At 41.7% G+C, this 26203-nt stretch overlaps 1 long non-coding RNA gene across 1 annotated transcript in view; it reads left to right on the forward strand.

Annotated features, from left to right (window-relative positions):
• The first annotated feature begins 1583 nt into the window (after nt 1–1583).
• Nucleotides 1584–26203, forward strand: part of LOC131519190 (uncharacterized) — a 65008-nt gene continuing 40388 nt past the window's right edge. The window contains exons 1-2 of the long non-coding RNA XR_009265519.1: nt 1584–2979; nt 14021–14077. This is a non-coding gene — a long non-coding RNA (uncharacterized LOC131519190). The remainder of the gene's footprint in view (nt 2980–14020; nt 14078–26203) is intronic.

Here is a 26203-nt window from a genome sequence, read left to right on the forward strand (position 1 = left end):
CTGACTGTCATCTTGGTGTCCCTAAGTCCTCTAGTCTATGTAGTTGCTTATATATTTAATGTTGAAACAGAGGTGGCTTGAGTCTCTATCTTACACTATGGAGAGTTCAGTGCCTTTCCCAAGATTTCTGCAAACCCCAAGCTGCAACCATTGCTGTGCTCACTCCTTGCCCAGACTTCCCGGTCCCACTAAACTCTCAGTCCACCTTACATTCCATTTCTGTGGTTCTTCTCTCCTCTCCATCCTTTGTTACTGTATAAGGGAAAAACAGTACATGTTTCTCTGATTTTCTCATCAATGTCAAAAGTTCATATGTAGCAAGGCATTTATCAAAGTTTAAGATAAACAGTACTTGCACAATGCCAAACAGCACAGCAGATGATTCAAGATAAAACATGCTTCTTCTTGGGGTGCCTGGTCAGCTCAGTCACTTAAGCATCCAACTCTTGATTTTGGCTCAGGTTATGATCACGGGGTGGTGAGATCAAGTCCTGTGTTGGGCTCCACGCTGGGCATGGGACTCTCTCTCTCTCTCTCTCTCTGCCCCTCCCCTGCTCATGCTCTCTCTTTCTCTCAAAAAAAAAAAAAAATCCTCCTCTTAAAAAACCTGGGGGAAAAATAGATGCAGTAAATGTGGTGAAAAGTTGATAAAGTCTAAAACTAGATGGTTACATAGGGTTAATTATACCATTTTTGTGATTTTTATTTAAGTTATATAGTTTTCATAAGAGTTTAAAAAAATACATTGATCACGAGATCATGAAGATATTTTGCTGTCTTTGTCAGTTAGGTAACAGACTGCCACAACAGTCTCTAAAACACAGGACTGATGAGGTACATGTTTATTACACTCTTGCATAACAGTCTTGAGTCTACCCTCTTAACAAATTTTTCAGTGTATATTACAGTATTGTTAGCTACAGACACTATGTTGTACAGCAGAGCTCTAGAATTTATTCGTCTTGCATAACTGAAAGTTTATACCCCTTGAGCAACAACTCCCCATTTCCTCCTCCCTCCCACCCCTGGTGGTCACCATTCTACTTTGCTCCTATGTATTTGACTATTTTAGACTCTTTATATACTGGGACCATAGTGAGATATCACCTCCCAACTGTGAGATTGGCTATTACCAAAACAAACAAAAAACAAAACAAAACAAAAAACAAAACAAAAAAACCAAAAGACAAATGTTGGTGAGGATGTGGAGAAACTGGAATGCTTGTATGGTGTGGGGGGGGGGGCGGGGGGGAATGTAAAACTGGTACAGCTGTTATAGAAAACAGTATGGAAGCTCCTCAACAAAATTAAAAATAGAACTACCATATAATTCAACAATCCCACTTTTCAGTATATACCCAAAAGAATTGGCATCAGGATCCCAAAGAGATATCCGCGTTCTCATGTTTATTGCAGCGTTATTTATAATAGCCAAAATACAGAAACTACCTAAGTGTCTGCTGATGGTTGAATGAATAAAGAAAATGTTGTTTATATTGTTGATTTGCAAGCTCCCCAGGTGTAATCTGAAATTGGCCCCCATAGTGAAGGGCAGGGAGAGAGGGAAAAAAGAGGCAGGCCACTTCAGATTGGTAGGTGGCAGATTTAACAAGCACAGAAACTTACATACAAGGCTTGTCCTGGGCTGCAGCAAGATAACTAAATTTCTGCACCCACCTACCAAATCCTTAAAGTTTATATAGAGGCTTAACTGGGTTCAGTCATATATACCATCCAGATGGTCTCAATAGCACAACATTATCACAAGGGTATGTCCTTGGGGAAGCCTCTGAGAGCAGGGAAGGCAAGCAGAACCCACGTTGTAAGAACCAGAGAGGGCTGTAAGAAGCCTTCAGTTGCCCAGGGCCGGTTCATGGGTCAACTGACAGTCACAGCCTCTTGATGACCTCCTCCAACATATGCATACAATGGCATATTATTCAGCCTTTTAAAAGAAGGAAACCCTATCATATGCAACAACCAAATCCAGGTTCATATGGTCAACCTGAAGGATTTCATGCTAAGTGAAATAAGCCAGTCACAGAAGGCAAGATAGGGTCTTTAACGAGGCAATCAAGTTAAAATGAGGTCATTAAAGTGGGTCCTAATTCAATATGACTGGTGTCCTTATAAGAAGAGGTAATTAGGACACAGGCATATGCAAAGGAAAGACCATGTGAAGACAGAGCGAAAAGATGGTCATGTACGAGCCGATGAGAGGCCTCAGAAGAAGCCAAGCCTGCTGACACCCTAATCTTGGACTTCGCCTCCAGAACTGTGAGAAAAGAAATTTCTGTTTTTTAAATCCACCCGGTCTGTTTTACTTTGTTATGGCAGCCCGAGCAAAGTAAGACACCGCTCATTTTAATGTAGAACAGTTTTATTCTCCACTTCACTGCTCTGAACTCGTGAAAGCCTCCCTTGGTAAATCCTTAACCTCATTAAGCCTCTTTTCTAAACAAAAGACCATTCTCTCAGGATATTTGCCCTTTAGTAGCACAGAGTACCCATAGAGGCTGAGAAATTAGTCTTTGCTCGAGTAAGATCAAACTCGTTGGCACATCAGTCTTCTTAAGTGGGAAGGGAGCAGGATAAAAGTCTATTCTTCCGTAATAAAGAATACGCCACCTCTTAAGAAGCTGGAAGCACCTACGGCCAGATTTTCTTTTGTTTGCTTGAAATGGCAGTTTCCCCCTTCCCAGTTGGTTCACGTGCACTCACACAGCCGTTCACTTAACAGTGGGTTATTAAGAGCCTCCTGTGTGCAAGCCACTGTGTCCAAGATAAGCCCATGAAGTCTTGCTTAAAGGGCATCACAGAAATGAACAGTAGCTGAAGGCGGATGTGGAGTTAAGGGAACAGTTCTGTTTTTCTTTCCTTTTCTTTTTAAAAAGAGCTCAGGAGATACACAGTGCTGACAGGAACATCTCAATAGGAAGGGAGAGAAGGACAAAGGCAGGACCTTACAAGCTGGAGCAGGTGAGGGGCTGGGGTCCTCTTTGCAGAACTGGTGAGTGCTGGGCTGGTCACCGTGGCAGGGAGGGAGCCACGTGTGAGTACTGGCACAGGTTCCTCAGGGGAATTGGTGCTGGGAGCACACGAAAGTTCTCTTCAAATTTTCTTAATGAATTAAGAATCTAAGAAGTTGTGAATGCATTGAGGGAGGGGCTATTTGACGTTGGAGGAGAGAGAAAAGTGTAAAATTGTCTCAGAGAGTGGGAGAGTGCATTGATGAAGGAAGCAGCTCTCAAATTTTAGGCCACCTCAGAATCACCTGTCTTTGGCATGTCTCTGGGATGGGGCCAGAGAATTGGCATTTCTTTCTTTCTTTCTTTTTCTTTCTTTCTTTCTTTCTTTCTTTCTTTCTTTCTTTCTTTCTTTCTTTCTTTCTTTCTTTCTTTCTTTCTTTCTTTCTTTCCTTCTTTCTATATTTCTTTCTTTCTTTCTTTCTTTCTTCTTTCTTTCTTTCTTTCTTTCTCTTTCTTTCTTTTTTTCTTTCTCTCTCTCTCTCTCCCTCTCTCTCTTTCTTTCGATTTTTTTTTTTTCAGGAAGAGAATTTAGTGATTCATCGCTTACATATAACACCCAGTGCTCATCCCAACAAGTGCCCTTCTTAAGGGCCCGTTTAGCCCATCCCCCCACCCAACACCCTGCCAGCAACCCTCAGTCTGTTCTCTGTATTTAAGAGTCTCTTATGATATTTTTCCTTCTCTGTTTTTATCTTAGTTTTGCTTCCTTTCCCCTATGTTCATCTGTTTTGTTTCTTAAATTCCACAAATGAGTGAAATCATCTGATATTTGCCTTTCTCTGACTGATTTATTTTGCTTAGCATAATACACTCTAGCTCCATCCACATTGTTGCAAATGGAAAGATTTCATTCTGTTTGATGGCCGAGTAATATTCTGTTGTATAAGTTCAGGTGATACTGATGCCGCTAGCTCAGGGATTTCATTTTGAGAACCACTGGACTAGGACTAAACCCTAGTTCTTGCACAGACATGTTTACTACACAGGGGCATTTGGATAGAGGGCTGTGCAGAAAAATTCTTAGAATTCCATTAACAGAAGAGAGTTCCAGATGGGGATCCAAAGTGACTCTGTTGCCAGCACTGATAAAATCGATGGAGAGAAAGGAAGATGATATTAACACGCACAGAGAAAGGGAGCTAACCTATTTCTTCTGAAAAGTTTGAGAAACAGATTACAAAATGGCTCCAGCAGCCAAGCACACAAGGAAGGTCCTTTCACAAACAATGGTCATTTAAGATCTTAGAAAGTTCTATAAGATGGTGTCCACAGTAGTGGGTGGAGAGATATGGAAGATAAAGACTGCCCAAAGGAGCATCCTGCCCATTCAGCCATGAGAGTAAAATGAATGATTAGATATTATATTTGGGGATTCAAGCAATTTTGGCTTCCATCTGGAAATGTTGACTTGATGGTTGTTACATGATAGTTCCAAAAGTTGGTTGATTTCTTCTCCAGATAATTTTGGTAATGGTGTCTATTCCACAGTTCACATATTTTCAGAAGCTCTGGAAAAGAGGAAATAAGCAAACGACAGTCGTATTCCAGGTAGTAAATGGCAGGGGAATTGGTGAAACCAATGTCCAGAAACCAGAATAATATCAGTTTTTTCCCTCCTTTCAGACTTGATCTTAAGATGCTCTCAATGCGTCTACTTCCCCAAGTTGCCTCCTCAGACTTTAGCATCCTCTACTTGGCTATTTCTTTTCAATTCATTTATTGCTTAATTTACATCCAAGTTAGTTAGCATATGGTGCAAAATTGATTTCAGGAATAGATTCCTTAAAGCCTCTTACCCATTTAGACCAACCCCTGTCCCACAACCCCTCCAGTAACCCTCTGTTTGTTCTCTATATTTAAGAGTCTCTTATGTTTTGTCCCCCTCCCTGTTTTTATATTATTTTTGCTTCCCTTCCCTTGTGTTCATCTGTTTTATATCTTAAAGTCCTCATATGAATGAAGTCATATGATATTTGTCTTTCTCTGACTGACTAATTTTGCTTAGCATAATACTCTCCAGTTCCACCCATGTAGTTGCAAATGGCAAGATTTCATTCTTTTGGATTGCCAAGTAATACTCCATTGTATATACATACCACATCTTCTTTATCCATTCATCCGTCGATGGACATTTGGGCTCTTTCCATACTTTGGCTATTGTCAATAGTGCTGCTGTAAACATTGGGGTGCATGTGCTCCTTCAAAACAGCACGCCTGTTTTATTTATCCCTTGGATAAATACCTAGTAGTGCAATTGCTGGGTCATAGGGTAATCCTATTTTCAATTTTTTGAGGAACCTCCATACTGTTTTCCAGAGTGGCTGCACCAGCTTGCATTCCCACCAACAATGCAAAAGAGAGCCTCTTTCTCTGCATCCTCACCTACATCTGTTGTTGCCCGAGTTGTTAACGTTAGCCATTCTGACAGGTGTAAGGTGGTATCTTATTGTGGTTTTGATTTGTATCTCCCTGATGATGAGTGATGTGGAGCATTTTTTCACGTGTCAGTTGGCCCTCTGGATGTCTTCTTTGAAGAAGTGTCTATTCATGTCTTTTGCCCATTTCTTCACTGGATTATTTGTTTTTTTGGGTGTTGAGTTTGAAAAGTTCTTTATAGATTTTGGATACTAAGCCTTTATCTGATATGTCATTTGCAAATATCTTCTCCCATCCTGTCGGTTGCCTTTTAGTTTTGCTGATTGTTTCCTTTGCTGTGCAGAAGCTTTTATTTTGATGAAGTCCCAATAGTTCATTTTTGCTTTTGTTTCCCTTGTCTCCAGAGACATGTTGAGTAAGAAGTTGCTGCAGCTGAGGTCAACAGGCTTTTGCCTGCTTTCTCCTCTAGGAGTTTGATGGCTTCCTCTCTTACATTTAGGTTTTTCATCCATTTTGAGTTTCTTTCTGTGTATGGTGTAAAAAAGTGGTCCAGGTTCATTTTTCTGCATGTTGCTGTCCAGTTTTCCCAGCACCACTTGCTGAAGAGACTGTCTTTATTCCATTGGACCTTCTTTCCTGCTTTGTCAAAGATTAGTTGGCCCTACGTTTGTGGGTCCATTTCTGGGTTCTCTATTCTGTTCCATTGATTTGAGTGTCTGTTCTTGTGCCAGTACCATACTGTCCTGATGATTACAGCTTTGTAATATGTCTTGAAGTCTGGGAGTGTGATTCTTCAGCTTCGGTTTTCTTTTTCAAGATTGCTTTGGCTATTCAGGATCTTTTCTGGTTCCATACAAATTTTAGGAATATTTGTTCTAGCTCTGTGAAGAATGCTGGTGTTATTTTGATAGGTATTGCATTGAATATGTAGATTGCTTTGGGTAGTATCAACATTTTAACAATGACTTCTAGAACTGATCCATGAATTCAGCAAAGTCACAGGATATAAAATCAGTGCCCAGAAATCGTTTGCGTTCTTATATGCCAATAATGAAACAACAGAAAGAGAAATCAAGGAATCGATCCCATTTACAATTGCACCAAAAAACATAAAATACCTAGGAATAAACATAATCAAAGAGGTGAAATATCTATACACTGAAAACTATAGAAAGCTCATGAAAGAAATTGAAGAAGACACACACAAAAAAATAGAAAAATATTCCTCTACTTGGCTATTCTGGAGGTCATGTTGCTAATCTCTTCAGGCATGCCCAGTCTCAAGTTCATCTCTGACCTCTCCACTCTAATTGATCACTACACTACTATCCATCTCTGGACCAGTTTTGTATTAAGAGCTCACACCATCACCAATCAGTACAGGGCAGTATGGAGCAATTCTCACCTCCATATTTTTATTCATATATTCATTCACTTATCCATTCACTTAAACATTGAGTGCTGGGGCGCCTGGGTGGCTCACACGGTTAAGCATCCGACTTCAGCTCAGGTCATGATCTCGCAGTCTGTGGGTTCAAGCTCCGTGTTGGGCTCTGTGCTGACAGCTCAGAGCCTGGAGCCTGCTTCAGATTCTGTCTCCTTCTTTCTCTGCCCCTCCCCTGCTCATGCTCTGTCTCTCTCTTTCTCAAAAATAAATAAACATTAAAAAAATTAAAAAAAAAACAACAACATTGAATGCCTACTGTGGATCGAGAACCAGAGGCCATAGTAGGATCCTAGAGCCTGGGGGTTGAGAGATGAATATGACACAGGTTCTGCTGTTGAGCAGTTCACAGTATAGTTAGGGGAGATAGACACATTAACAAGTAATTGCCACGTCATGTAATGCACCAGTGGAATTATGCACACTGTATTATGGCACAATGGAATAAGGAGTAAATAGCTGCACTTGGGGGAGAACACAGAGACTTCTCAGGGGAGGTAACAATTGATCTGTGTCCTACAGAAGTTTTCTACTCCAAGGAAAAGATAAGGGCATTTCATACACAAAGAATGGGGAGGACTTGAAGACCCAAAGGAGTATGACATATTTTGGAGATGGCAGTTGGTCTGACAAGACAAAACAGGCAGTTTTGTGTTGTGCTTAATTGTGCAGGATCCAAAGCCAAACTATATGGGTACAAATTTGGCTCTTACTCCCTGTGTGATTTTACACAAGTTATTTAACCTCTCTGTGCCTCTGTTTTCCTACATGTAAAATGTGGATAAAAACAGATTCTATCTGATAGGAGTAATTTGGAGATTTAATGAGTTAACACATGTCACCTTTAGAATAATGCTTTGTATATTGTAAGTGCACAGAAAATGTTATTGTTGCAGACATCTCTGGATGTTGCCATCATCACCATCGTCATCATCGCCACCACCACCACCACCATCATCATCATCATCCCAGCTTTGCCTTTTTCTTTTTATCCTTAAATCTAACTCATCATTAAATCATCTCTGTTCTACCCTGTATTCTAAATATTTCTTAATCCATATTCTCATCACTGTCCCTATTACTGTTATGTTACTTTAAGCTCTCATTGTCTCTTCTAATACTTGGAAAGTATGATACTTGAAGAGGTTTAGCTCTTAGCCCCTATGTCTTTTCCAGACATTTCAAGCTTCCTATCCAATAGATTTTTCCATGGAGCAAAGAAATCAAAGGAGATAATGTTGGAAAGGTAATCCGTGACTAGATTATAAACAGTCTGCATGCCAGGATAAGAAGTTTTGACTTAATTCTGTAGCTGATGGAGAGCCATTAAATATTTTAAGCAGAGAAATGACTGATCGGGTTTGCATTTTATAAACATGAGGTGGAAATTCTAGAGATGGAATATATAGGTCTCTCTGGAAGATTGATTGGGGAGAAGGGGGTAGGGTAAGGGAGGAATCAAGATGATCCAGTCCCCTCCAATCAAGATCCCCCCCCCCCTAGTATTGACTGGAGATACTTGGTGGATGGGGTATTATCTTCTGACATGGCTAGAGCATGGAGTTTGGGAAGAAAGAGGCTAGAAATGAAGCTAGAGGGAAAGAATGACTTCAATCACAAAGCATTTGGGGCTTTTTCCTCTGAATCCAGAAGTAAGGACTTCTGAGTCCAAAACTAAGGGTGCAGAGGTAGATGCTTTTTTTTTTATTTGGGAGAATGAGAACAATGATTCTTTCCCATTGGCCTCTCTTTTCTGTACATCCTATTATGATACTTTTCCTTCCCCAGTCTTTGCCTCCCTTTCCTTTTCAGGCTACTTAAAATTTAACCATCATTAAAAAACTGGTAAAAACTCTACTTCCTGTAAACATCTATTGTATCTGACTACTCTACCCCACACTAATATCTGTTCTAATTGCCCATCATACCGAATGTTTAGATGTTTGGTCTACTACATTAAATTACTGCCTTTAAGAGTAAAACCAATGATTGAGTCCTCCAAAAGGCACATAGCAGGAACCCTAAACTCCTTTATGGATTCAGAGAGCATTAGAGGGAAACATTGAGATCAACTTATCTTGTCTAGTGGTGTCCACCTGGAATCTAACATTCCAAGCTATTGTCATTGTGTCCATATGCCATATTTCTTGTTTTAAGATCCTAATAGCTATTGTACAATTTCTTATATCAAGTCTATCTAAGATCCTAATAGCTATTGCACAATTTCTTATATCAAGTCTATCTAATCTGCTTTGATAACTCTATCAATCCAGTTTTGTAATTCTGGTGATCACATAAGAAATGAATCCATGATTTAACAAATTGCAGATCAGTAGAAAAATCTTTCAAAAGACGGAGGGCATGAAGAGAGGACAAAACATTCCTTGGTGGTAGAAATTAGCAACCACTGCTCTTGACCAACAGTCATGCTAATGAAGGCCCTAGTTGAGAAGCTAGCCAGGATCATAACCAACTAAATAGCTCACCTAGGACTAGGATGCAGGTCTCCATGCATCCTGGTGCTTGGAATTCAGTACTGCTCCACTGAAAGGTCCTTATCAGTACTAGGAATTACTACCGACATGTGCAGGATGGGAGAGAAGGAGCTACCATTTGTTGAGAGTTTAATATTTATTAGTCACTCTATTGGGTGTTTTGTTATGCATTATTGCATTTCTTCTCCACAAAAAAACCTTTTAATTTCATTTTGTTGTAATAAAAAGATTTTTTTAGGTAATGAAATTGAGACCAAATTAAGTTAAGAAATGCTCCCCAGGTCCACCAAGTTGAAAGTGGCAGAATCTTTCCAAATTCAGGAACTCTCTGGCTCTTAGGTATAGGTGTATTCACCTGATTTTTGAGAAAAGTGATACAGGAATCTTGAAAGGTTCTGGGAAAGATAAAGGCCCAGGGCTAAAGAAAGCACTGAGGAAAATGAGAGAAAGTCTCAAGTAAACTAGAAAATTCTTTAAAGCTTGTTCTTTTCAGAATCATTATCTGGATTGAGCCTCATTCTTTGCCCAGTACTGTACCTCAGCTCTCTTTCTGTTGCCACAGCCCAACCCCTCCCTCCTTCTTCCCAAATCATGGTGACCTCCATGCACTATGGGGCAGCTATGGAGATGGGCAGTTTGGCTATGAAAGCACTGCTAACTCTGTCTCTAGCCTCCTCCTCTCCCCTGACATCTCTATTACTTGTAAAGTCAGATATCATGTTGAACTTCAAATTTAGAACGTGTGTTCATTGTAAATTAGCTCCTCTTCCACTATTTCCCATTTCTATGATGGCATTATGATTTTTTCATCAGCTGGGCTCAACACTTAGAAGTCCCTCTTGTCTTGTTCCCATACAGGTCTAAGATGTACTTCCCTGATGTCTTTCACAGCCTTCTCTATGATCCAAGGTCACTACCACTGCTCTGTCATGGCCTTCATGACCTCTTGCTTGGATTACAGCAATAGCCTCTTGTTTCCCATCCCATCTCACTCAATCACTTTCTCTTTCCATCCATCCCATATATCTCTAACAGATTAAGTTTTCTAAAGCTCTGTTCTGATCATGTCCCATTACTCCTTAAAAGCCAGTAATATTTTCCTGTTGCTGCCCAAATAAATACAAATGCTCAGACTCCCATGCAAGCTTCACCCAATTTCATTTCTCATCCCTGATCTCCCATGTAATATCTCCTACAGATAAAAACAGTAAAGCACTTTCATATACTGTTTCCCTCTGGCCTTTCTATCTCTGTGCATTTGCTGATACTGATGTGCCTTATGCTCATCTCTCCATCCTTGCTGTCATTTGGAATCCTATGCAGCAACCTTGGATCTTCCATAAAGTAACGTTCTAATGACCCCAGCTTAAAGGTTCTCTTGTTTTTAGCCTTTTTGTTTGTATTTTTAGCCTTTTAGCATCTCTCTCTCTCTCTGACATTTATCAAGACAATTATAGTTTGGTTATTTCTTTTCTTATGTAGTGGGCATAAATGTACAACTAAAATTCAGAACAGCAAGGGTTGCCTGGGTGGCTCAGTTGGTTAAGCGTCTGACTTCAGCTCAGGTCATGATCTCAGGGTTCGTGGGTTCAAACACCGCATCAGGCTCTGTGCTGACTGCTCAGAGCCTGAAGCCTGCTTCAGATTCTGTCTCCCTCTCTCTCTGCCCCTCTCCTGCTCATGCTCTGTCTCTTTCTCTCTCAAAAATAAACATTTAAAAAAATTAAAAATGAAATAAAATAAAATTCAGAATGTCAATAAATGTCAGTTCAAACACCATATATATCTGACTCTGAGTCCCAATGCCTCCAGATGAGTGGGAAAAATCAATCTTCTCCAGGAATGAGTGAGAATCTAAGAAGCCATGGTATCCACAGGTAATGAAGGTTAAGAGCCTTTAGTTTCTAGCCCATCATTTGGTCCCGTGATCTGAGCCTTCGCAATTCCTTGAAGGAAGCCAATTGTCTGGGACATACCTTCTTTCCATGGCCCACTCTTCCCTGCTAAGGTCTGTCCTCCTGTTTATGGTGCTGGTAGAAGGAGGGACAGGCTCCTGCCTCCCATGGATCCAGCTGAATTCTATTCCCTTTCTATAGGAGTGGGGGTGGGGAATCCTTTGGCTCTCTTGGCCTTCAAAGATAATCCTCATTCTCTGCCTCTCCTTACTGGTTATCCAATATTTTCACAAAAATCATAAAGCCTTTCACAAAAGATTGAAGAAAAGATTGTCTTCCTGTATTTCTGTAACATAAACCTCCCTGAGGCAAAGGAGCCAGTGAGCCCAGCGACCTTCTCAGCCTGGCAGAGGCAGAGAACAAAACACGAGTTCTTCCATCCGGAATCCTGCCACACTTGTCTACATTACCTGATGACAGCAATAGCCTTCTCAGGTTTCTATCCTTTGCAGCCTGTGCACATTGCAAAAATATCTGGCTTCACAAATGGGCAGGATTCAGGAGGATTCAATCATCAGGAAATGTCCAGTTTTGGTTTGGTTTTGTTTTTCCTCTACCACAACCATCACACGTCCTGTTGGTTCTCCTTTCTCTGCCCTTGGACAAAATCTCTGGCAGATCTCTTGGCTTGACCTCCTGTCACTTCCAAGTATTAAAACACTTCTATTTCCAGTAATTTGGAAATCTGGACCGATCCAATGGTAGACTTTTGCTGTCTCCTGTAGTTCACAGCACCTTCCCTTTCCATTGCTCATGCCTAACCTGCACTCAGAATCCCGGACTCGGGAGAGGGCCGGTGTCTGCGCTGACTCCACAACCTCTCCTGTATCCCGGGTGCTACTAACTCTTCAACATTCAGAGCAACGAGTGGAGGGGAAGACGGATGGCAAGAAATGGGGCAAAATGCGATTATTTAGCCAGTGCTATTTGAACATCTCTCTTGGCTACTGAATGCCTTCTCTCTTATGGAAAAAGCCTAAATGCTGGCTTGCTTTTCTTGTGAGGAACGTCTGTGGATTCTTTGGAGGACACTCTTCGTGCCCACTTCCAGACTTCCACAGTGCTGTATTCTCTGCTGTGTGTCATGCGCACTTTGGATAAGTCCCATGCAGCTCTTTCTCTTGTGCCCACCTTCTTTCCCTGGTGTCCACTTGGCCTCCCAGAACTCTTTGTGCAGGCTTGTCTCTCTTGTCCCCTGCTCCCATTGAAACCACACAAGATCAGGCCACTCGCCTTGCCCTGTCACCAGTGGCCATCTGTGGCAGCCTCTGTCTTCATCAGGTGCACACCTAAACTCTCATGGTTACATGTAGATTTCCTGCTCTCGGGGCAGAACTGGTGCATCCCAGTGAGCATTTAATTGAGGACTAGGTGAGCTGTCTCTTTCCCTTGGCAGATTTGAGAGGTTCTCTTGATGTTTCCTTCACTTGGCTTAGGGTGGAGGAACATCCCAGAACCTGCTCTCCTAACCAACAACTCTCTTTATACTTTTAAAAGAATTTTTTAAGTTTATTTATTTGAGAGAGAGAGAGAGGGAGAGGGAGAGAGAGAGAGAAAGAGAGAGAGAGAGAGAGAGCGCACAAGCTGGGGAGGGGCAGAGAGAGAGAGAGAGAGAGAGAGAGAGAATCTAAAGCAGGCTTTAGGCTCGAGGTTGTCAATGCGGATCCAAAGCAGGGCTCGAACTCATGAATCGTGAAATCATGACCCGAGCAGAAGTCAGATGCTCAACCAACTGAGTCACCCAGGTGCCCCTTGGCAACTCTCTTTATAGAAAGCCTTTTTCTGCCACTAAATCCCTAGCCTTCTTTTAGACAAGCTGGAGGTGGTGACAGGCTAAGGGCCATATGATCACATCTGGCCACTTTTAACAAGCCCTGAGTAGAAGTGCCCCACATCTCTCTTTTTAGAACTTGTTGTACTCCTTAGCTATATTTCTCAGCTTTGGATTTCAGCTGAAATTCTGAGACAACAGAAATACCTGTTGTATTAAATAACCTTCAAATCCATTCATTTCTTTGGGTACATGAACACAATATAGTAATTAAAGAAAATGACTATGGAAAAAAAAAAGTGGACTTCATCCTTGTAAACATATTCTGAGCACCAGTTGGATTAGGCAGGTTGTCTGTCTCCCAGCCCCTTAAGTGTTGGAAAGAGGCCTATTGAATAACCTTTCTTTATCACCTATGATAGGTCTTTCCTTGATCATTTTAATTTACTATATGGCAAATGTTGATATAAGTAATTACATTTCAACTGCATGGGGGAAGTATTTTTAAAAATATTTGTAAAACTTTACTTTTAAAAGCTGAGGTGCATTTGGAAAACTTAAGCTTCTCCTTATACTCAAGTGCTGATTCTTTTCTGAACCCAGAAAAAGGACTATTGCATTCACCTATTTCCTACCCTTACATGGAAAAAAACAGTTACACAGTGTTCTAGAAGAACTGTTTGCATGAGAGAAAATAGCTTTTAGATTCAGGGAGAACCTTCCTTACCATCCAAGTGGCTTATGAAATTGAGAAGCCCATCCAACGGCAGAGTCAGAACCTCAGATTGCGGGCGTTGGCAAATGGTTGTGAGTGGAGCCCACAGGCAGGCTCTGCAGGGGCCTGGAATTTAACCTTGTGATCTGAAGGAAGTGCTTGTGTTTGCATGTGTAACATGTTTTTCTTTCAATCATTAAAAATCATTAATCCTGAGTTTATCTGTGTTTCCCAGAGTGTGGACCATGGACCACCTGTATCAGAATCAACTAGAGAGCACGTGTAAATGCAGGTACATGGGCCCCAAGTAAGACTACAGATCAGGACCATGGGGTCCGCCAGCCTCTCAAGTTTAGAATCCCTGTAGGTTTCACTCTCCTTGTTGGCACAGGCACCTCGGAGAGGTTTCAGGCCCAGGGCTGTCTATCTTCTTGTAAAAAAAACCACCAAAACCCCCGTTTCAACTTCCTGTCTTTCCTGCTGCCTTGTTTTCCTGAAATAGTATCATGTGGTCCTCTACTAGTCTGTGATTCTTTGTCTTTTCTTCCTCCATTTCCTGTCTTCTACTCTTCCCACTCCCAATTCATTGAGATCATAGTTTTATTGAGTCAACCATGTTGAGTTATTGAGTTTATCGAGTCCTTATGTTTCCATTTTTAGGGAAATCATATAGTTTGTTTCTCATGTCTCTGTCTAAATCAGTTGCACTCTGGCCAGGATTGATCTAAGATGTACTCCATGACTGGGATTTTTTTTTCTACAACATTCCAGAATACTTTTGACATATACTTGACATTTACTTCTCAAGTTCTACAACTTGATTTCATGCACAACTGTGAATTGCCTGGCCTAATTCAAACCTTTAGAAACCTTAAAGTCAAAGGCCCCGCCCACACATCCAAATCCAAGCCCCAGAGTCACAGGTCTGTGACTGTTTTAATTTCTCAATTATTTAATTTCTGAAAAATTCCACTGTTTTCATTTCTCAACATTCCCAGCCAAGGACCAAACGCTGGAGTCTTTGAGGGGTCAGGTCTCTTCTCATCTGAGTTCTTAGCCAATTGAGAAGCAAAACAAAGGAAGGCAGATGGAGGCCAAAATATCATCATCATTAACAATAATAATACAAAGGGGTGCCTGGTGGATTAGTCGATTGAGCTTCTGACTCTTGATTTTGGCTCAGGTCGTGATCTCAGTTTGTGAGGTAGAGCCCCACATCAGGCTCTGTGCTGGTGGCATGGAGCCTGCTTGGGATTCTTTCTCTCCCCCTCTCTCTGCTCCTCCCCCACTCACACATGCACAAATACACATTCTCTCTCTCTCTCAAAATAAATACAATTTAAAATAATAATAACAACAACAATGATAGTAATAGAGGTTCCCGGGTGGCTCAGTCAGTTAAGCGTCTGACTTCGGCTCAGGTTATGACCTCACGGTTCGTGGGTTCATGCCCCTCATCAGGCTCTGTGTTGACAGCTCAGAGCCTGGAGCCTGCTTGGGTTTCTGTGTCTCCCTCTCTCTCTGCCCCTCCCCTGCTCACATTCTGTCTCTCTCTCTCTCTCTCCTAAAAAATGAATAAAACACTTTAAAAATGTTTAGATAATAATAAAAATAATGATAATAATAAATTGTGAAGCTGAAATAAGGATCATAATTGAATAAGGCAAAGGGCCAAGGCCTAAGAAGGCAGAGTGCCAACTTCTTCTCAAGAGCAAAATGTGTGGAGCTGGGTGGAGCATGCCCAGTTTATTTTTGCCAAGTGTACCAATTAGATTAATCACTGCCCAGCACCCCCACCTTCTCCCCCATACCCATGGCTGACTGTAGGGCCATAGGGAGAGAGGCTGGGAGTGTAACTAACAGGACACCATTAATTTGAAAGGAAATATAAAATGCAAGAGTTGTTTCTTCTGCCGTTATTTTATGAACCAAAATCTATATCAGTGATTCCAAAGTCAAAATCCTGAAATAAAACATTTTCTTGTAAGTTTTTGGAAAACTCACATGGTAGCAAAATCAGACCTGAAATGATATGGGGTTACCTATGGTCCTTATGCCATTTGGTTGAATATTCATATGCTACTAAAATATAAATGTGTTTAATTAATTATGGGTTGTTTCCCCAGACCCATTTGGAGGTGTTATTTAAAATAAGGTATATAGGGGCGCTTGGGTGGCTCAGTCGGTTGAGTGTCCGACTTCAGCTCCGGTCATGATCTCATGGCTTGTGAGTTCGAGCCCCGCGTCAGACTCTGTGCTGACAGCTCAGAGCCTGGAGACTCCTTCGGATTCTGTGTCTCCCTCTCTCTCTCTGCCCCTCCCCTGCTCATGCTCTGTCTCTCTCTGTCTCAAAAATAAATGAAACATTTAAAAAAAACCAAAACAGTATATATACCATGTTACCTTTCTAAAGTCCAGCAAAGTCTGAGGTATGAAACGTATTAGATCTCAAAAGTTTTAGGCAGGGAAGTGTGTTCAGTGTGGGAGGCAATGATTGGCTGAAGATAAATTACTAAGACCTCTTGGGAATGTGAGAGAAGCAAGTATAGGGGAGGAAAAATATCTTTTTCCCCCATTCTTCTAAGTTCTTGGTTGGGGCCCCTGTAACAAAAGACGGGTTAACAAGAGAAAATCATATAAATTTATGTAACATAAGTTTTACATGACATGGGGGACTTCATAAGGAAATGAAGACCCGAAGAACCTGGGTGTGTTTTTATGATAAGTCTGATGAAGAGTGAAAAGTCGTGGGAAAATGTGACAGAATGAAAAGGGGTGTGAACTCAGTGGTAAACATGGGGAAGCAGCAAGGCCTGTGGGTTCAGATTCCTCTTTGTGTCTTCGAGATAAGGACATTCCTTTCCTCCAGCTGTAAGAAGGATACTTCTTGCCTGAGGGTTTTGTATCCTGCTTCAGGGGAAGGGCAGACAATCTTTTCTGCTCATGTCACTTTTTAAATTCCTTCAGCTTAAAATATTCAATACATCAAGGTGCCACTGTTTGGGAAAGCATATCCTGAACACTGTCACAAGGGAACAGGGACACTGTCACAAGCGGGGAGGAAATTTGTCTAGGCTCTTTGTTTGGGCTATGAAAAGCAAGGTGAAAGTTTATAGTAATTAGAATTTGATATGGGATTATATATCATATGTTTATTTTTGGACAATTGTATTAAAAAGGTCACCTAAATAAGAGACCATTGTTCCATCAGGAAACGTAGATGCCAATACAAGATCACTGCTGGCAGCAGCACGTGGGAGTCATGGCCATGGGGATGTTGACAAGCACATGGAGTGAGTTGGAGGCCAAGGAAGATCATCCCACTTTTCTATAGAAGGGTCCAGATTGGGGTGTGCACATTATAAGGCTATGCAAAGAAGGATTTGAATTCTCTTTTTGCTGGCTTAACATTTCCTGATTCGATGCTGATAACATAGTGCATCAGCTAGGTAGCCTCACATAAGTAGCCAAAATCATCTGGGCACAATCAGGGTATTCCTGTTCTTACCCTCTTGGAGCACAGACAATATTCAGTCAGTTTTCTAATGGCTAACCCTGCTTAAGTGTGCAAATGCATCTGAAATTATTCCATCAGCAGTGGAAAAGCCTATGTAACAATCCTCAGAGAGAATTTTCTTCTGGAAGGAATTTCAGATAGCACGACAGTTTCGGATATCAGAGGCATGTGTCTGCCAAAGATTGCCATAGAGTTGCAGAATTTTTGAGTTAGTAGATAGGAGTCCTTTGTTTTCACCTCTCAATCAGTGAAGAATTTTTCTAGATAATTTTATTTTCTATTATTTTTGAAATAATTTCTATTATTCTCTAAACAGTAAGGAGGTCACAATACCTCATCTTTATGGAGCACTAATTCTATGCACAATGCTAAGTGCCTTGCAAGGAATATCTCATTAAAATTTTTTTTTATGTTTATTTATTTTTGACAGAGAGAGAGAGAGAGACAGAGCATGAGCAGGGGAGGGGCAGAGAGAGAGGGAGACACAGTATCAGAAGCAGGCTCCAGACTCTGAGCTGTCAACACAGAGCCTGAGGCAGGGCTCAAACTCACAGACTGCAAGACCACCACCTGAGCCGAAGTCAGACGCTCAACTGACTGAGCCACCCAGACACCCCTAGGATTATCTCATTTAATAATGGTAATAGCTATTGTTTCTTGAGTACCTTCTCTATGCTGGACACTTACTTTATATTCTCATTTAATCCTCATATCATGTCAGCAAGCTAGATGGTATTTTCACTCCTCATTTCAGTGAGAAGGGAAACTAAGCCCAGTAAGTTAAGCCATTTATGTTCGAACCAATGTAGTGAGTGAGTGGGAGAGCCAGGGCTGACATTGGCATATTTAATCACAAGTGTGGCCAAAGCACCAGCCAATCAGACATTGGCTCCGGGAGGTCCACCACTGTGCCAGGCATTAACTCTTCAGTAACTGGACCTTGGGGAGGCGTAGTTGGGGGATGATTCCTGAGACCAGTTTGAGTAAAACAGATTGCTTCTCTAATGTGAAATCGGTTGAAAGCTTTAATAGAACACAAAGGTTTACCCTACCTGTTGGTAAGAGGAAAGTCTTCCTGCCTGATGGCCTTTGAACTGAAATACTGGCTTTTTCCTGCCTTCAGAGTAGAACTGAAATATTAGCTCTCCCTGGATCTCAACCCTGCTGGCCTTTGGATTGTAACTACACCAGTGGTTCGTCTGGGTCTCTAGCTTGCTGATTCACCCTGTAGATAGATTGTTGACTTGTCAGCCACCATAATCATGTAAGCCAATTCCCTATGACAAATATATATACACATACATCCTCTTGCTTCTGTTCTTTTGGAGAACCTGACTAATATAGAGGCTAGAGGAGGGGCACCTGGGTGGCTCAGCCGGTTAAGCATCCGACTTTAGCTCCGTACATGATCTCACTGTTGGTGGGTTCAAGCCCTGCGTTAGGCTCTGTGCTGACAGCTGAGAGTCTGGAGCACACTTTGGATTCTGTGTCTCCCTCTCTCTCTGCCCCTCCCTCACTTGCACTCTGTCTCTCTCTCTCTCTCAAAAATAAATAAATATTAAAACAATTTTTTTTTTTTTTAAAGGAGAAGGAGGAAAGAGAACTGCCATTTAATCCCCCATGGGTCCTGAAAAGTAGTCATTATCCTTCTCATTAACAGTCAGAGAATGGATGCCCTGAGAAGACTGGCAAATTGAGGCACAGTAAGCGGCGGGGCTTGAATTCAGGCCCAGGTCAATTTAGTCAGTTTGTCTAGATCCCCTTTTCTCCGACCACCACCCTAGAGGTTGTCAATGTATCATGTTCAGATGCAAAAACTCAAGACCAAAAAGCTGCAGAGCTAACATCTTGCCCTGAAACTGGTGTCTTCCTGTCTATCATTTGCCTTCTGTCAAAATAGAATTTCCCACCACCACCTTTACCCCAACTGAGCAGAACTATTTCTATTTCCTGGATTCCACTGCTTGAATATATATATATATATATATATATATATATATATATATATATACTTTCTAGAAATTGAATTTGATTTGTATTTGTGCATCTATATGTCCATCTTCCTATGGCACTGTCGCTTAAAGGAGAGGACCAGATCTTTCTGTCCTTGTATTCCTCAGAGTCCAGAATAATCTCTGTGTATAGGAGGTGCTCAGTAACTGAAGAGAATGAACTAATGGATGAATGAACAATTTGAAGTCTCTGCTTCTGTAGCACTGATTCAGGCTACCTGGAGTAACTCCTCTCTCAGTCCCACCTTCTCCCCACCCTCCAGACTTCCAGACACCACACAGACTCTCATTGACAGGACAGACAGACATGCTCCAAAACAAAACCAGCAAGAAACACACACCACAGAAGACTTGAGAACATGTTCCTCTGAAATGTAAATGGGTCTAATTTTAGTACCCTGTGTTTCAAACCTTCCTTTGACCTATTCCTTTAGACCAGGTGAGAGAGAGAGAGAGAGAGAGAGAGAGAGAGAGAGAGACAGAAAGAAAGAGAAACAGAGGAAAGGTGGAAAGAAGGAAGAAGACATTAATTCTGCATACACTTTCATATTTTTACAGGCAGCAGGAAGTATTAAAAACTGCTTCCAAAATAGGAGGTCATGTTTCCTAGTGCATCAGAGGGGAGAGGAATGTTGATTTAAAAATCAGATATTAGTGGAGCCCAGAGAGCAGGAGGACCTTTTCGTTTATTCTAAATGTCTCGGGAGATTGATAGCATGGAGAAATGATGCTGGCAACAGGTTCCATCCAATTCCTTGTTCATATCTGCTAGAGGGATGATTCTTAATTTTTTTTTGAGTCTGAATGTCTGAGATCCTCCTAAGGAGCTAATGAAATAAACAGACTATCTTTCTAGAAAATACATGTTTGTGGACATACAACATATGCATGAAATACATGTGAAACATAATTTTGAATTCAAAGACCCCTAGAATTAAGATTCAAACATTCACATGGGTGCATCTATATATACACCTATGTATAGAACATACCTCTCCTCGCTGTTTCCCTGCTCTTCCCAGCCCTGGAACAGCCTCAAGCCTATGTGACATCAAAACTGAAGGAATGTCAGGAGGTCTGTTCCTCCTAACCCAGGATGAAATACTGAACACAGTTTTCTGTGGAAATATGCTTCTGTCTGTTGATCACATTCTGGATTATCATTAGGTCCACATTTCTGGGACCTTATGGGTGAACAGGCTGTGACCTCACCTGGGGACAGAACCACTCACCTTGTTTCTTTGGGAGAACGTGTTTCATCTGCTTCAACCAAATAATTCCTTAATGAAGATTTGGAATGTAATAGGTTGGGTACTTAGTAAGTTGCAGACAGCCTGTGCTCCTTTTGTAAAAGAGGAGAAAATATCCTCTTGAACAATCATGGAATTGGGGTGCAAGCCCAAAGACTGAAAAAGATGCATGTTATGGGGAAACACAATTTTCTATTAAAAAATTGACATTTATGCCACACAACACTAGGACTCCGTATCTTTAAGCCCCTTGTGCCCTCTGTGACCTGAGGCATCACCTCTATAGTGTTGGTAAACGTAGGGAAGGCTGTAATTCCAGCTGGTAAGAATTTTTTACATAGGGGCATCTGGGTGGCTCAGTCAGTTAAGCGTCTGACTCTTGATTTCAGGTCAGGTCATGATCTTACAGTTTGTGGGATCGAGTCCTGTGTCAGGTTCTGTCCTAGCAGCGTGGAACCTGCTTAGGATTCTCTCTCTCCCAATCTCTCTGCCTTGTCCCCCACTCACACTCTCTCTCTAAATAAATAAACAAATAAACATTCAAAAAATAATTTTTTTACATTAACATAGATTTTAAAAAATCTTTCTGCAAGGCTGAATAACCAGCCATTTTAATGATCTGAAACTACCTCAGATTCCCGTACTTTGAATTCGATTTTGAAGCATAGTTTCCTATAGAAAGCACAAGAAAAAATGAATAATTCATGAATGATGTGGTACCTTCATGATTTATTTACAGCCCAGAACTCATGGTAACTCAGAGAACATCAAACATCCTACACCCTGGCCTGCCATTTAAAGAAGCATGGGGGGGGGGGGGCAGAAAGGACAAGTAGAACACGTGAGATGTGCTGTTAACCTTATATAAGGGCAATGAATAAGGAACCTAAATATTTGCTGAGAAATAAATCGAACGATGATCAAAAGAAAAGTCAAAGTGTCAAGAGATTGCCTATTGAGGCCATGAGAGAAATTGTATATGCTGCTACTCATTATGGCCTTCTCTCCATGTCGTTTTGTAATTCTTCATGCTACCCCAGGATTTTGCTCAGTCTTTCTGAATATTCCTATTTCCTCATAAAATTTTCACTATGAAAAACCACCTAAAATTCTTATAATCAGGAGAGGGATAACCTCTTGTCGGTTTTCCAACATACTTACACGTCTGTTGTTTTGCAAACGTCTTGTTAAATCCCACAGGGCTCCTCTCTAGTCATTGTCATCACCCTTCGCCCACAGTGACTCAGCTAGGAGGCTATGTCAGGCAGGACTTCTTACTGGGTGGTGTAGTGCCAGAACCTGGAGTCACCCCATCAGCAATCGCATAGTTGGGGGGGGGGGGGGGTGAGAGTATGGGTGACACAGTATCTTTCTTTTTTAACACTGTATTTTCTTCTCCACGAAAAAAGTGATAGTATCCATTAAACTGGGAAAAATGGTTAAGAAAATAAAAATCTTTTTTAAAATCCTTCATGAGTTTTTATAAAATGCAACTCCCAAGTGCACTAGGGACCTTGAGGCTAAAGTACGCCCTCTACCTGGACTTCAGGCTCTGGGGACGGTGTGTTCATTGAGCCAAGGCAGGGATTTGGGGCGGGTGGGGAGGCCTAGCCACCCAGCCTGGGCTGACCCTACCATCTCAGGTGAGGTGAATCCCAATGATGAACAAGCTTTTGGTGAAAATAGGTTGTTTCTGACGGAGAGGATGTGGAGAAACGGGAACCTTCTTGCACTGTTGGTGGGAATGCAAACTGGTGCAGCTGCTCTGGAAAACAGTGTGGAGGTTCCTCAAAAAATTAAAAATAGATCTACCCTATGACCCAGCAATAGCACTGCTAGGAATTTACCCAAGGGATACAGGAGTACTGAGGCATAGGGGCACTTGTACCCCAATGTTTATAGCAGCACTTTCAACAATAACCAAATTATGGAAAGAGCCTAAATGTCCATCAACTGATGAATGAATAAAGATGTGATTTATATATACAATGGAATACTACTTGGCAATGAGAAAGAATGAAATATGGCCATTTGCAGCAACGTGGATGGAACTGGAGGGTATTATGCTAAGAGAAATAAGTCAGTCAGAGAAAGACAGATACCATATGTTTGCACTCATACGTGGATCTTGAGAAACTTAACAGAAGACCATGGGGGAGGGTAAGGGGAAAAAATTACAGAGAGGGAGGAAGGCAAACCGTAAGAGACTCTTAAATACTGAGAACAAACTGAGGGTTGATGGGGGGTGGGGGAGAGGGGAAAGTGGGTGATGGGCATTGTGGAGGGCACCTGTTAGGATGAGCACTGGGTGTTGTATGGAAACCAATATGACAATAAATTATATTCAATATAAAAAAAAGAAAAGAAAATAGGTGGTTCCTTGAGAGTTCATTTCCCCAGGGCTTCAGCATGAAGCCACCTCAGCTACAAATACAGTCTCACTGGTGTCTTTGTCTTGATTAAAGATGAAAACCCAACTTAAACACATTCCCAACCTGCTTGGGGGATTCTCCCCATATAATGCCTTCTTTTACCTTTTGTGCAGATGGAATAGATGGAAATAATCACTCTCCTTGGGAGACACTTTGGCAAGTGGTCCTTAGCATGGAATTGCCTCTCTCCCTCTCTTCAAATATAACTCATTCTTGTGGGATTTTTTTTCTTAGCTCAGGCTGCTATTAAATTACCATAGAGTGGCTTATGAACAACAGACATTTGTTTCTCACAGTTCTGGAGGCTGGGAGGTCCCAGACGAAGATGTGGATGGATTCTGCGTCTGGTGAGGGCCCTCTTTTTTTGCTTGCAGATGGTTGTCTCCTTGCTGTGTCCGCACATGACGGAGAGAAAGATCATCCCTTTCACGTCTCTACTTGTATGAGCACTGATCCCACTCACGAGGGCTCCACCCTTATGACCTCATTACCTCGCAAATGTCTCACCTTCAAATGCTGTCACGCTGAGGATTAGGGCTTCCACATATGAATTTGTGGGGAGACGCAAGCATTCAGTCCGTAGCAGAGTTTATTCTTGAATTACAAAAACTCAAGACAAAACAAAACAAACCCAGAGCTCTGAACAGATAAGAGACTCTCAGCGGGCTAAGGCCATGGGGGACATGGAGATCCATGAGGTGACGTGTATTTGACTACCTGCCCCGTTCACTCTCACACCTGCTGCATCACTGTCTGTGGTTGCCCAATCGTTTGAAGGCTTTGTGGGAGACATGTTAAGCCATATAGGCAGTCAGAGCAGCATTTAGGGTCACATGTGACGCAGGACTCCTTTTTCATGTCAAATTTTGTTTTATACACCTGTTGTTAGGGCATGATATCTACACGGAGTGGGGATGATGTCTGCCACAGCAGGTACCAGGCTAAACACCTCTCAGGAGGATCACAAATGAAGACAAACTGGGTCCATTAAGTTTTTTTTTTCTTTTTTAATAAATGGTTCTCCTACTTCCCCCTCCCTTGGGTTTTTTTTAATTAGTCTGTCATACTATTAGCATCTGTCTTACTTTCTCCTTTAGGACAAAGAATAAAGTCAGTTGCTTTAGAAGAAAGTATAAACATCTTGCCAAACAAAGAGGAAAACTGAGCTTTTTGGAATATGCATGGTCCAATTAAATGGGAAAAAGTGGAGCTGACCCTGAGTCATGGAAACAGTAGTTATAGAATGGATAAACTCTTCAACAGGGAAATCTTAGACTCTGTCTGGTGTGGGCATCATCGCATAAACATCTCCCATAAGCCACACACACACCACTGAGCCAAATCCAAATGAGATTACGATGCTTGTAGGGAGCTTGAATCTATGTACACAACCTATAAACAGACTGAATACTGTGGGCCAACTGTGTTGTTAGAGAGTTCCTCTAAAACAGTGGAGGTAGGGTCTGAGATTATTCGCCACTGCAAGGGTATAGGTGGGATATGGGGAATGGAAGACTTTCCAAGAAATCTGCTTTTACTAACAGGGGTCCTCCTCTAGGCCTCTCTCTGGAACAAACCTCCTGCCATGACCTATGGTGGTTGCAGGGGCAACTCACCTAAAATAAGATTGAGCCTAGAGCAGAGCAGTCTATGGAAGTAACACAGAGTGTGTGGCAGAGAGAAACAGCTAAACCAGGCTGTTTGTTTCAAAGTGCTGAAATTCTCTGGGCTGCCTGATGAGCAAAGTGCAGTAAACCTAAGGGATTTGGCCTTGGCTGGAATTGATCAGACATGTGTTGCACACAATGGCAAATAGGTTTTTACCAGCACTGTAAGCCAACCCAGTTCATAAATGCTCAGTGGAGTATTGCGTTGAGGAGGATCCTGAGGCTGTATCGAGCCCAAAAGGAAAGAGGGCTGTGAACAGTGTGGCAATATCTACAATGGACCAGGGATGGAAGAGTAATGGCCAGGTGCCATATATATACCATCTCTGAACCACACACTGATAATGAAAATTTTGGGTCTAGAAAAATAGGTTGGAATTGAGTCATGGGAAACTTTGAATATTAGACCAAAGAGTCTGGCCTTTATTTTGAGAAATGTTGTGGTTCTTTTGTTCAGAACAGTAGTTCTAAAAATAGGGAATGTAAATGCCTTGAGCAAGATTCATTCTCTCCACTTGTCAGCAGGCCTACATTGCTCCCTGTTGTCCTAAACATTCAGTCACATCTTACACTTAAATCACCTGAAGGTATTTGAGTTTGCAGCCCTGTTGCAGGAATTGGAGAAGAGTTGATGGATCGTGAGTTGGAAAATGACATGCTCAGAACATACTTTAGGAAGATTATTCTTGCAGAGATGTGAAAGATGGATTGGAGGGGGGAAAAGGACAGAAGCTTCAATACTAGTTAAAGAAGTCCCTGGAACCTTCCATCTAAGAGTTATACATGCATACCTAACCTAGAACTGTGGAAATAAAAAGTGATCTAAGAGATGTTGTAGAAGTGATATCAAGGTGTAGGTCGGGTGTAGGAGATGGAGAGAAGAGAGACTTCAAAATGATGTCAAAGTACACACATGGGACTGATTGGAGACTGGCGATACCATTAACAGAAATAGGGAATTCAAGTAGAAGAATAAATTTAGACTGGAATGTGGAGAAGAAGCAGATGAGCAGGTGAATTTTAGTACCCAGTTATTTTTCTGATGCTGTTACTGTTACAGATGGTCTTGCTCACAGCACGGCATTTCCTTGAGAAAAGCTGTAGGTTGAACATGGTACCTTGTTTTATCTTTCCTAAGACTAATGGAGGGAATCCGATTTGGACAGCTGGCTGAGGTTAAAGGTTTAGTCTGTGGCCATGGAATGAAGCCATATTAACTGGGATGAAATCTGTGCCCTTGACCAGAAGAGCAAAGGACTAACTGGTAATCACCTTCAGCCATTTCTGTTACGGCATCTAATCAGGTATTGGCTTCCTGTCCTCAACACTTTGCCAGCTGGATGGTCACCTTGCCTTATTGCCTGGCACAAGTATGGATGGATGTACCACTGTTGCACTCGTTTGATGCTTCATCCCTCTTGATCCAGTGTGAGATTGATTGGATGAGCATGATGGGGAGTGGAGAAGTATGCTAGGTCAACAAGTGTGGGTGCATACAGTCTTGCTAGATGCTAAGTTTTTCACCCTGCCTGTCCATCCA

The sequence above is a fragment of the Neofelis nebulosa genome, chromosome 8 (assembly GCF_028018385.1).
Source record: "Neofelis nebulosa isolate mNeoNeb1 chromosome 8, mNeoNeb1.pri, whole genome shotgun sequence".
Lineage (NCBI taxonomy): Eukaryota > Metazoa > Chordata > Mammalia > Carnivora > Felidae > Neofelis > Neofelis nebulosa.